The 10299-nt window shown below is 39.7% G+C and overlaps 1 long non-coding RNA gene across 1 annotated transcript; it reads left to right on the top strand.

The window, feature by feature from the left end:
- The first annotated feature begins 3545 nt into the window (after positions 1-3545).
- On the top strand, positions 3546-9930 carry LOC138175563 (uncharacterized). Its single transcript, XR_011172035.1, has 2 exons — positions 3546-3593; positions 9073-9930. It is a non-coding gene; the product is annotated as an uncharacterized lncRNA (long non-coding RNA).
- The last annotated feature ends 369 nt before the right edge of the window (positions 9931-10299 follow it).

Raw genomic sequence — 10299 nt, 5'->3', positions numbered from 1 at the left:
TATCATAGAGTGAGTGTTCAAATATTTTGACCTAGAGCCCCAAATTTGACTTTGTTTCTAGGTATTCCAGATGCCTACTACATAGGAGAAGATCTCGGACTTTGATGTCTGGACATTAGGAAAAGAAGGTAGGAGATGATATTTCCCTATGCTTACTTATGATAGACCACTCCTAACCCCCCATCCCCCACACATGCACATGTTGCCAATATGACTTTTAATTGACTTTTTCATAGCGAATGGTGTTTTTAGGGTCAGGAGACGGTATTCTAAGCCAGAAAGTGTGTTCTTATGGAAGGGAAGAATGGGTGGGAAGTGCAAAAGCATGTTTTCACACTTGCTCTTTGATTTTTCCAGACCTGAAGACTGATGCCCTGGTTCCAGGTATATTAGCCCATTCCCCCAGAATCCTATTTTTTGTCTGCTATCGCCTCCTCAGGGTGGCAAGTCTCGGACTCATGCTTTGGCAACTGTCTTAGAGGCAGTATTGCTAGAAGCAGAATGCCCAAGTCTGATGGTTTTCAGGGTACTTGCTTCCTAAGGCAAGGTGGGTAAGGTAGACCCTAGAGGATCCCCATGCTCAGCCCTTCTCCTGCCTCCTTCTGGGAGCTGAGGGCTTCTTGACTCTCAACTAAAAAGACTGAACTTTTCTTATATAGAAATGCTAAAATAACTGACATTTAAAGTCCTCCAGATGGTCTGGCTCCAGTCTACCTCTTCAGCCTTATTTCTCACCTCTTCCCCTACGTTAACTTTCCAAAGCAGTCAGACTGGGCTTTAACATGACACACGTGTTCCTGCCTCTCTGCCTTTGCCCACACAATTCTTCTTGTCTGGAATGTATTCCCCATTCCTCTCCATTTATCTAAGTTCTCCATATCCGACTTATCTGTGAAGCATTAAGGGCTTACCCTACTAAGTCACCCCCTATCCCTCCTAATATCTTTACATTCTACCCTTCATTTTACATTTATTATGAGTTAATCACAAAGGAGCCAGTGGCGTTTATACTGTGGTAGGAGCTAGAAATTTTTTAGTCTCTACAAGGCCATGGAGTAGGCTGGTTTTTTTTTTCTCACCTGTGAACCATCTTAGCTAAATTTGAACATCATCACCAAAGTGTTGACCACCCTAAGGTGATATTTTTTCAGTCACATTAATTGATGAAAATCGTTGACTAAAACAAAGAAGGGATTGTGCTGTGCATACCCTCATTGATGAAATAAAAGATTCAACAACTAATGAATCATATATTTTTTTTTGTTTTTTGCTTTTTAGAGGGGTAGGATAGAGAAATTGGGGCTAAGTGACTTGCCCAAGGTCACATGGCTAGTAGGTGTTAAGTGTCTGAGGCTGGATTTGAACTTAGGGCCTCCGAACTCCAGGGCCCATGTTTTATTAACTGCACCACCTAGCCACCCCCATATATTGTTTTTTTTAATGTATCATTGTGAGCTCCTTGAGATTAGGCAATATGTTATTCATTTTTGTATCCTCAACCCCAAAGTGCTTAGCTGAATACCTGACCCACTAGATTTGTTCCATAAATTGTTGATGATGATAACAGCATTTATGAAACATAGAACAATAGGAAGCAACATGTAATCAAGTGTATCAATATTCTTCCTAGAATGTTTTGTGACACTCCAGGTGTGGTCTGTCCAGGTCAGAAAAGGAATGTCAGAGATTAGAGATTAAGAGTTTAGAAGGGAGCTCAGAGATCATCTATTTTAGAGAAGGAAATGACTTCTAGAGAGGGTAAATAACTTCCTTAGGTATTAAGTAATAGAATTGCAATTTGAACCCAGGCCCTCCGCTCCGAAATCTAGCTCCTTTCTACCTCCCTGATATTACATCTCTCTTCTTGGACTCTGTGTCTGTTTATACAATTGAAGATGACATTAACTTTTGATTGGCACTTCCTATGATTGGGTTTGCTTGCATTGAGTTTGCAGTCCACTAAAAACCCTAAATCTTTTTCACATATACTGTAGTCTGGCCATCTCTCTGCATTGTACAATGAAGTCAAGTTTCTGAATCCATATGTAGGATGTAATGCTGATCTCTACTGAATTACATCTTATTATATTCAACACATCGTTGCAGCCTGTCATGATCTATTTTAGATTCTGCCTATCATTCAACCCTTTTGCTATATCCCTCCCAGCTTTTTGTCATCTGCAAACTTGCTATCCGTTGCCTTTGTCTAAATCACTGATCAAAATGCTAAACAGCACCAATGACAGATTCTTGGGGCACTCCACTAGGAAATTCCCTCCAAGTGTATGTTGACCCATTAATGACATTATGGCTGTCTTCAACAATTTTGAAGGACTCTCATGCAGAACAGAGATTACACTTGTCCTTCTTGGCCCCAAGGAGAATTAGGAGCACTAGATAACAGTGGCTGGAAGATCAGTTTCTGGCTTGATATAAAGAAAAAAACCCTAACCATTAAAACAATTTTAATTATTTTTAGAACAAAATGAAAAAGTGAAGTGAAGTGTCTTAGTAGATAGTAAATTTTCACTCTAAAAGTTTTTAAGCAAAGGTCTTAATAACCATTTGCTTGGGATATTAGAGAAGGAATTTCCTGTTTGGATATGTGTTGGACTAGTTAGAAATTCCCTTCCCATTCTGAGGGTCTGTGATTTTGTGTCCTATTCCACAGGCTTGGGTCTGGCTCTTAACATATTAATTCTTTCAGAGAAGAATACACAGTCCTGACATTTAGTTCATTAGGAAATATGCACCAGATGTACAGCACTGAGATATTAAATTGGAAACTGCTTGAGGGAGTGAGATCAAGATTGTTACTGACTTGGTCTTTTAAATAATGCTTTCCTTTAATTTGAGTTCTTTATGACTTTAGTTAGTCCTTGCTAACTTTCTCTGCTTCTGGCATCCAGGTGGTCAACTGTCAGAGTGAACTTGGGACTAAGGGTGTGGAAAGATGGGCCATATAAGGAAGAGATAAGAATTGTCAAGCCTGGGGAGAAGTAGGCTTGCAAGGGTATTTCATGGCTGTCCTCATGTCAAGTCAACACATATTTATTAAACATTTACTGGCACTGTGCTAATTACTGAGGTGATATAAAATAAAAAACAACCCCTGCCCTTCAGGATCTTACATTCTAATGAGGGAGACAACAAGGAAACAACTATATACATGCAAAGTATTGCAAAGTAGATGTTTAGTACAAGATGTTGTCACATGCAGAAGGGATAGCTGAGGGCTGAAAACCCTTGTCTGCATGGTGGCAAGGGGAGAGACTTGTTAACTGCTAGAAAGCCTCTTTTGTGATCCCACCCAGAATCCTATCTTTGTTTCCCTCTTGTTTTGGTTTCCCTGGACCAGGAAGTATGGGGATATGGCATGAATGATGACTGTGGGCATAAGGTGGGGGGAACAAGGTGCATACAGACAAGACTTTCTTCACCAAAGTGACCTTCCAAGCACAAAAACCCCAAACCTTACAAACTCCCATAGCAATGGAAGGTGCTGGTTTTCACTCAATTTGTCACTTTTGTCCAGCAGATGGCGAAAATACCACTGGTGGATCTTTTTGGGAGTCCTTGGATTGCTTGACAAGGTAAGAGGTGTGGGTGACCAACTTTTGTTCCTTGGGCTGATGTGGCAAAGTGACAGTTCTCAGCATTGAGTAGAGTCACGTGCATAACTCCTTCAGCATCAACTATTATTCCAAGACTTCTTCAGTACCAATAGTAGGTCAAGGTATTCCTGTTATTATTGCCCTAATCTTTCAGGGCAAAATATTCGCTATTGGAATGAGGTGACAATGACAATAATAGAAAGAATAATTAGCATTTCTAATGGTCTTCAAGGCTTACAAAGTGCCTTACAAAAATTATCTCATTCAGTTCTCACAACAAAACTGGGAAGCAGGTGACATTATCATCTCCATTTTAGAGATGAGGAAACTGAAACATGCCAAAATTAAGAGACTTGCCCAAGGTCACTCAGCTAGTAAATGCCAGAAGGAGAATTTGAACTCAGGTCTTCCCAACTCCGCGTCAATTGCTCTGTCAACTGTCCCACCTGGCTGCTCTCTTATGGACCAGGAAAATCTCTCTCTCTGTACTGCTGCTGTTACTAGACTATGGCCACATAAATAAGGAACAGCCTTTTTCAAGCTGCTCACCCAGTGACACAGAAATAGACATTGTAGGATAGTAGAATCATACACTTGGAGTCACAAGCCCTGGGTTCTAGTACCGTTTTTGACACAGTAACTAGAGGCAGTTAGGTGGATAGAGCACTGGGGGCTCCTAAACAAATCCAGCCTCAGACACTTACTAACTGTGACTCTGGACAAGTCACTTAACCTCTATTTGCCTTGATCCACTAGAAAAGGAAAGGACCATCAAAACCCCATGGAGAATATGGTCCTTGGGGTCACGAAGAGTTGGACACAACTGAATGACAACAGCTACTGGAACTTAGGCAAGTCACTTATCCCTGGGCCTCAGTGTCTACATCTGTAAATTGAGGATACTAACGCTTTCACTGCCTGCCCCACTTGAGCTGTGGTAAGGAAAGAAAGCACTTAGAAAACCTCAAAGCACTATGGAAATGGGAGTAATTATTTTTAGACAAAAATGACTCTCTTATTCTTTCCACCCAGCATGAACTGGTATTTACCCTGGCTGGGTTTCTTGAACACATTTTGGGTTTAATTAAAAGTGATATTATGTGGTGAGAGGTAATAATAATTTAAGGTGACGTGACTATTTTTTTGTAATTTTTAAATTTCTTTTCTCACAAAAACTCTGCATGAATATAAACATCCCTATTCTTAACAGATGGGGAAACTGAAAAAAAAAAAAACCACAGAGGTCTGATGACTTGCCCACCATATCATAACATAAAACTGGATCCAAACTTGGGTCTTCCTTTAAAGGTCATTCCCCTACAACTAGCCTTATGGATCTTCTGAATCCAGGGTCCTCAGTTCAGGGGGGTCTGGACTAGATGACCTCTGGGTACCTTTCAGCTCTAAGCCTACAATTCTAAGATGAAAGGACCTTCCCAGGGCTGCCTTTTAACTGTGCTATTGTTCTTCCCCCCAGAGCTGCCTCATTGGCCCTATGCCCCACCCCCTCCCACTGATTCTTTACAATTTAAAACCTGAGAGCCCAGTTCAATGTGGGGTCCTGTTCTGTAGTCCAGTCTTTACTTGCCTTCTTCTGGACAGTAGAAGAGAAAGCCTGAATGAAAAATGATTGACTATAACACATTGTGGTAGAAAGACCACTAGATTTGGGGAAACAAACAGCTGACCCTTATTAGAATCCAAGTTCAAGTCTTCATATTATTTGACCTTGGGTTTATCCAGGGGTGGGGGACCTGTGGCCTTGAGGCCACATGTGGCTCTCTAAGTCCTCAAGTGCTGCCCTCTGACTGAATCCAAACTCCACAGAACAAATCCCATCAATAAAAGGATTTGTTCTGTAAAAATTTGACTCTGTCAAAAAGCTGCACCCAAGGACCACTACAGGTGGCCTCAAGACTGCAGGTTCCCCATACTTGGCATCACTTTACTTCTTTAGGATCCATTTTCCTTATGTGTAAAATGGGAAAGATGAACTCCAAGGTCACTTCCAGCTCAAAATCATATGTTTCTTCATAGTCTGATCATTCTACAAGGCAATGGTCCTCTCAGTAGAGTTCACAGAAATCTTGAGAAGTGGAAGAAAAGAACCAGACTATAGACAAGGCCCAGTTTTACTCAGTTCTCCCTGCCAAGAATATTCAAATGCCACCTCATATTGCCTCTGGGCTCCACTCCTGACTTTGGGTTTCTTGCTTATTTCCAAATTACCTTCTCACCCTGAAGATGCCTCTGTCCCTGTTACCCCCTTCTCCCATTGGTGAGTTTCTCCTTGAGCCTCCATTTTGAGGAGAGGCTTAGGCCAACCATCCTTCACCCTTCTTTGTGCTCTACATCTGACTCTCTAGACTTTATCACCATACCCCAGCAAGGGGACCCTCTCCTTCTACCTAGCCACCAGTTTTCCGCTCCCTCACTAATTCTAATTGGTGTCAATTGTAAGCTCCTTGAAAGCAGGAATAGGCTTTCTTTTTTGCTTATATTTGCATTCCTAGCATGTAATAAAGTGCTTAACACATTATAAATGCTTACTAAATAATGCTTACTAAATGTTTGTCGACTTACCTAGTCCCAGCTCTGCCAGTAACTATAGAACCCTGGGCAACTCACTAACCCTGTCTGGGCTTCAGATTCAAAGAATCATTGAATTGGAAAAGACAGTGAAGTAATCTGGAGCTACCACTACTAAAATACAAATTTCAATGGCATCTTCTCTTTCAAATGGTCCAAGACACAAGGACTCCTTACTTTTGGGGAGTATTTGGGTATTTTGGGATATATTTTGTGTATTTTTCCTTTTGTTGAGCTAAATCTTCCCTTCTGCATCTTTAATGAGTCAATCAACAAACACCCCCTAACAAACACTGAGCACCTCCTATATTCCAAGCACTGTGCTAAGTGCTAGGATATGAAAACAAAAGTTTGGTTTCTGACCTTAAGGAGCTCACAATTTAGAGCAGGTTTAACAACTTGTGCATCCACAGAAAATGTATAAAATATTTAAAGATATACATTTCTAGGAAGAAGCATAAAATAGATACAATATAATTTTAGAGAGAAGGCATTTTCCCCATCACTTAGAGAAAATGGCTTTGGATAGAAAATGATGCTTGAAGGAAACTAGGCTTTCTAAGAGATGGAGGTGAGAATAGAATGAATTCCAGGCATGGTGGACAGTCAGTGCAAGGACAACTGGGAGATTTGAGTGTGGTGTCTAAGTTTCAGCAAGAAGGCCAGTTTGGCTTAACCACAGAGTGTGTGAAGGAATGTAATGTATTATAAGGCTAGAAAATGTAAATGGGGCCAGGTTGTGAAAGGTTCTAAAATATTAGTTCTCTAGGTTCAAAATGAAGCCACTGGAATTTATTGAGTAGGGGAGTGTCATGGTGAGACATACTTTAAGAAAATCACGATGACAACTGCATAGTTGGAAGTAAGGTGAGACAAGAGTCAGGGAGAACAATTAAGAGCCTACTGATATAGGGGTAGAGTATGATGGAGGCTGAATAATGATAAGAGAATGGATATAAGAGTTTTAGGTGGCTGAAAGGAGATTTGGTAACTGATTGGAAATGTGGGGTGAGGGAGGTTATGGAGGTTGTGACCCTGAGTGACTGGAAGGATGGTGAAATCCAGATATTTGGAAGAAAAATTGGTTTTGGGGAGAAAATGAATTCTGTTTTGAACATGCTTAGTTTGATGTATCTCCAAGAAATCTAGTTCAAAATATCAAATAAGTGATGATACAGGATTGAAGCTCAGGAGAGAGATGAAGCCTGGATATAAAGATCTATGAGTCATCTGCAGAGGGAGGATAATTATCATGGGAACTGATAAGATCTTTGAATGACAATATAAAAGAGAAACCCTAAGAGGATTCAGAGTAGAACATTGGGATACAGACTCAGTTAGAAGGCTTGATGAGAATGGTAATCTGCTAAAAGCGACTGTAGGAAAGACAGTGCCATAAGGGCAGAAGGGAGGAGAAAGTATCCTGAAAGAGAGGGTCCTCAACACTGTCAAATTCCCAGAAACATGAAGAAGGATGGGATAAGGATTAAGAAAAACTCAGTAGAGAAGGCAATTGAGAGATTATTGGAATTGGGGGGGGGGGGGGGTTTAGTTAAGTGTAAAGTTAGAAGCCAGATAGAAAAAGACATAGAGATAGACAGACAGACAGACAGACAGACAGACAGACAGACAGATAGATAGATAGATAGATAGATAGATAGATAGATAGATAAATTTATTAAGTACTTAATGGGCATTGCTCTAAGAGCTAAGGATGCAAATATAAGAGAACCAAATGGTTCCTATTGTGGAGGAGCTTACATTCAAATAAAGAAGCTGGTTGGGTTGGGGTACAGAATAGGGAAGAAGAGGAGGGCAGAAGGTGCCTGTGCACAGTGTAATTGATGAGGAGGTGGAGCAGCCCAGTGAGTTATCCTGGGAATTAGCAGTATAAGTGGCAATAGGTTGAGAAGTGAGAAAAGAGGAAGTTTTGCTTTCTCGAATTAAGTAGAACAAATTTTCAAATATTTGAAAACAGCTATCACTCATTCAACAGAAATTCATTAATCACACTTGCACATTTATTATTAAGCCCATGAAGTTGGACTTATGATAAATGTGCAAAGCACTGTGCTAAGTAATGGGAACATGATGTTCCCAAGTCTTCACTGTTCCAGGAAAAATATCTAATTCCTTTACTTCTCCAAAAGAAATGGTTTAAAATCTCCTCATTATCCCCATTGACTCTAGCTTATCTTTCTTAACAATGTGACTAGAACTAGAACTAAAAACAAGGGAAAAAAAGAGAAAAAAGCTACACAATAACTTTATGATGTATTTAAAGGGAATAGCAAGTTGTATATGATAGATTTGCAATTTCATGTGCAATCATCTTTTTTCCCCTTCTTTTCTACTGCCATGGAAATGCTTGATTTCATAAGTTTGGAATAAAATAAATAAATTAAAAAAATAAAAACAATATTCCAGATGTATTCTGTTCAAGATGGAATACAGCAGGTCAATCTTGGCTCTTCCTTCAGAAACTACCCTTGCACTAGTATATCTGTTTGGCAGCTACATTGCACTGTGGACTCTCATTGAGTCTTACCCTTTGTAAAGTGAGGCAGTTAGCCTAATCTAACTACTCCCAAAGGTCTTTTCTTGTGATATATTTCTATACCTGAGTGTTGTGAGACGCAAATGAGATAATGGATACAAAACACTTTGCAAACCTTAAAACATTATATAAATACCAGTTATTGTTGTGTTATTGTTGTTGTTGTTATCACATATTTATCCTTCCTCAAATATAGACTTTCCTCCATTGGTAATGGACTGTGAATCCCTTTTCTCAACCCTCTACTGTTACTGAGATTCATCTCTAACACATCCTCAATTTTTCTCTTCTTGCCTTTCTGCCCAATGCCAGATCACATTCATTCTCCCTATGGCCTCATCTTGGAGCACCCTTTCCTTGATTGCTTCAATGTCCCAGACTTCCTCTTTGATCTCACCTTCATCAAGACCTACCTGAAGAGCAAGCAGGACAAAGCTGTGAAAGGAAGAGCTTGAAGACTGATTATGGCCACCCAAAGAGGAGAGATGGTCATTGTCAAGGGCTATAGCTTGGAATCTATGACTAAGAATCTCTAGGCATAAGAATCTGTAAAGACACTTCAATAGTATTCTTGAATAGGAGGACATTTCCTAAAGTAAGGGATGGGTTTAAGTAGCATTGTCCACTTTATGAAATTATAGTTAATATTTACTTAAAGCCCCACATCCTTTCCCCTAGGGGTCAATAAAGTGATTCCAAAGAATGGGAGAGAAGAAGAGAATTAATCCCTTGGCCTTTAAGCCTTTCCAGAGGAAACTAATTTAAATAGAATTGTGTATTCCATGAATTTTTTTCTTTCATTCATTCAACAAGTCCCTTTAAGTGCCTTTTTTGTGCAAGGCATGGTAACAGACACCAATGATTCAAAGACAACAAAAAACAAAAAGCAACCATTACTCTCAAATATTTGGACTAGATTTCAAATCTAGGAAAAGGGGATGGGTTGGGAGTATTACTTATTTAACATTTTGGGGCCCTTTTCTAATGAGACTTTTAAGTATCATTTTGTATCATAGCTATTTTTGTGTATGGCTGTATACCCCCTAGTAAATTGTAAACTCTGTGAGGGCAGAAACTACTTTCCATTTAAAACATTGTATCTCCTCCAAGGCCAAACATGGGGATCTGAATATAGATAGTATATGCTTAATAAATGCTTGTTCAAAATCATTGCATTGTATTGAATTAAATTGAGATCAGGTGTGGTAGAAATCCTTTCAAACTGAGAATGTCCAAGGGTATACATGTGTTTCTTTGTGAATTAATGTGTGGGAAGTGGGGGTGGAGGGGAAGGTATTTTTGCATACATTTCTGCAAATGTTTCCCTCTAATTTTGGTATGTTGGATAGAATGTTGGATTTAGAGTCAGGAACAGTTGGGTTCAAATAATTCTTCCATTGGTGTGTCCATTGGCAAGTCAGCTAATCTCTCTAAGCCTCAATTACTTTATTTGTAGAATAAGGATAATAATACCCATAGTCCTTACTTGCCCATAAAACTCCAAGTTTGCTTTTGAAAATGAATGGGAAGTTGTCTGTG

The sequence above is a fragment of the Petaurus breviceps genome, unplaced genomic scaffold (assembly GCF_028583685.1).
Source record: "Petaurus breviceps papuanus isolate PSGF00001 unplaced genomic scaffold, PetGlider_PUasm1.0 78, whole genome shotgun sequence".
NCBI lineage: Eukaryota > Metazoa > Chordata > Mammalia > Diprotodontia > Petauridae > Petaurus > Petaurus breviceps.
Note: the sequence above shows the minus strand (reverse complement) of the source record. Positions and strands in the feature narration are given on the sequence as shown.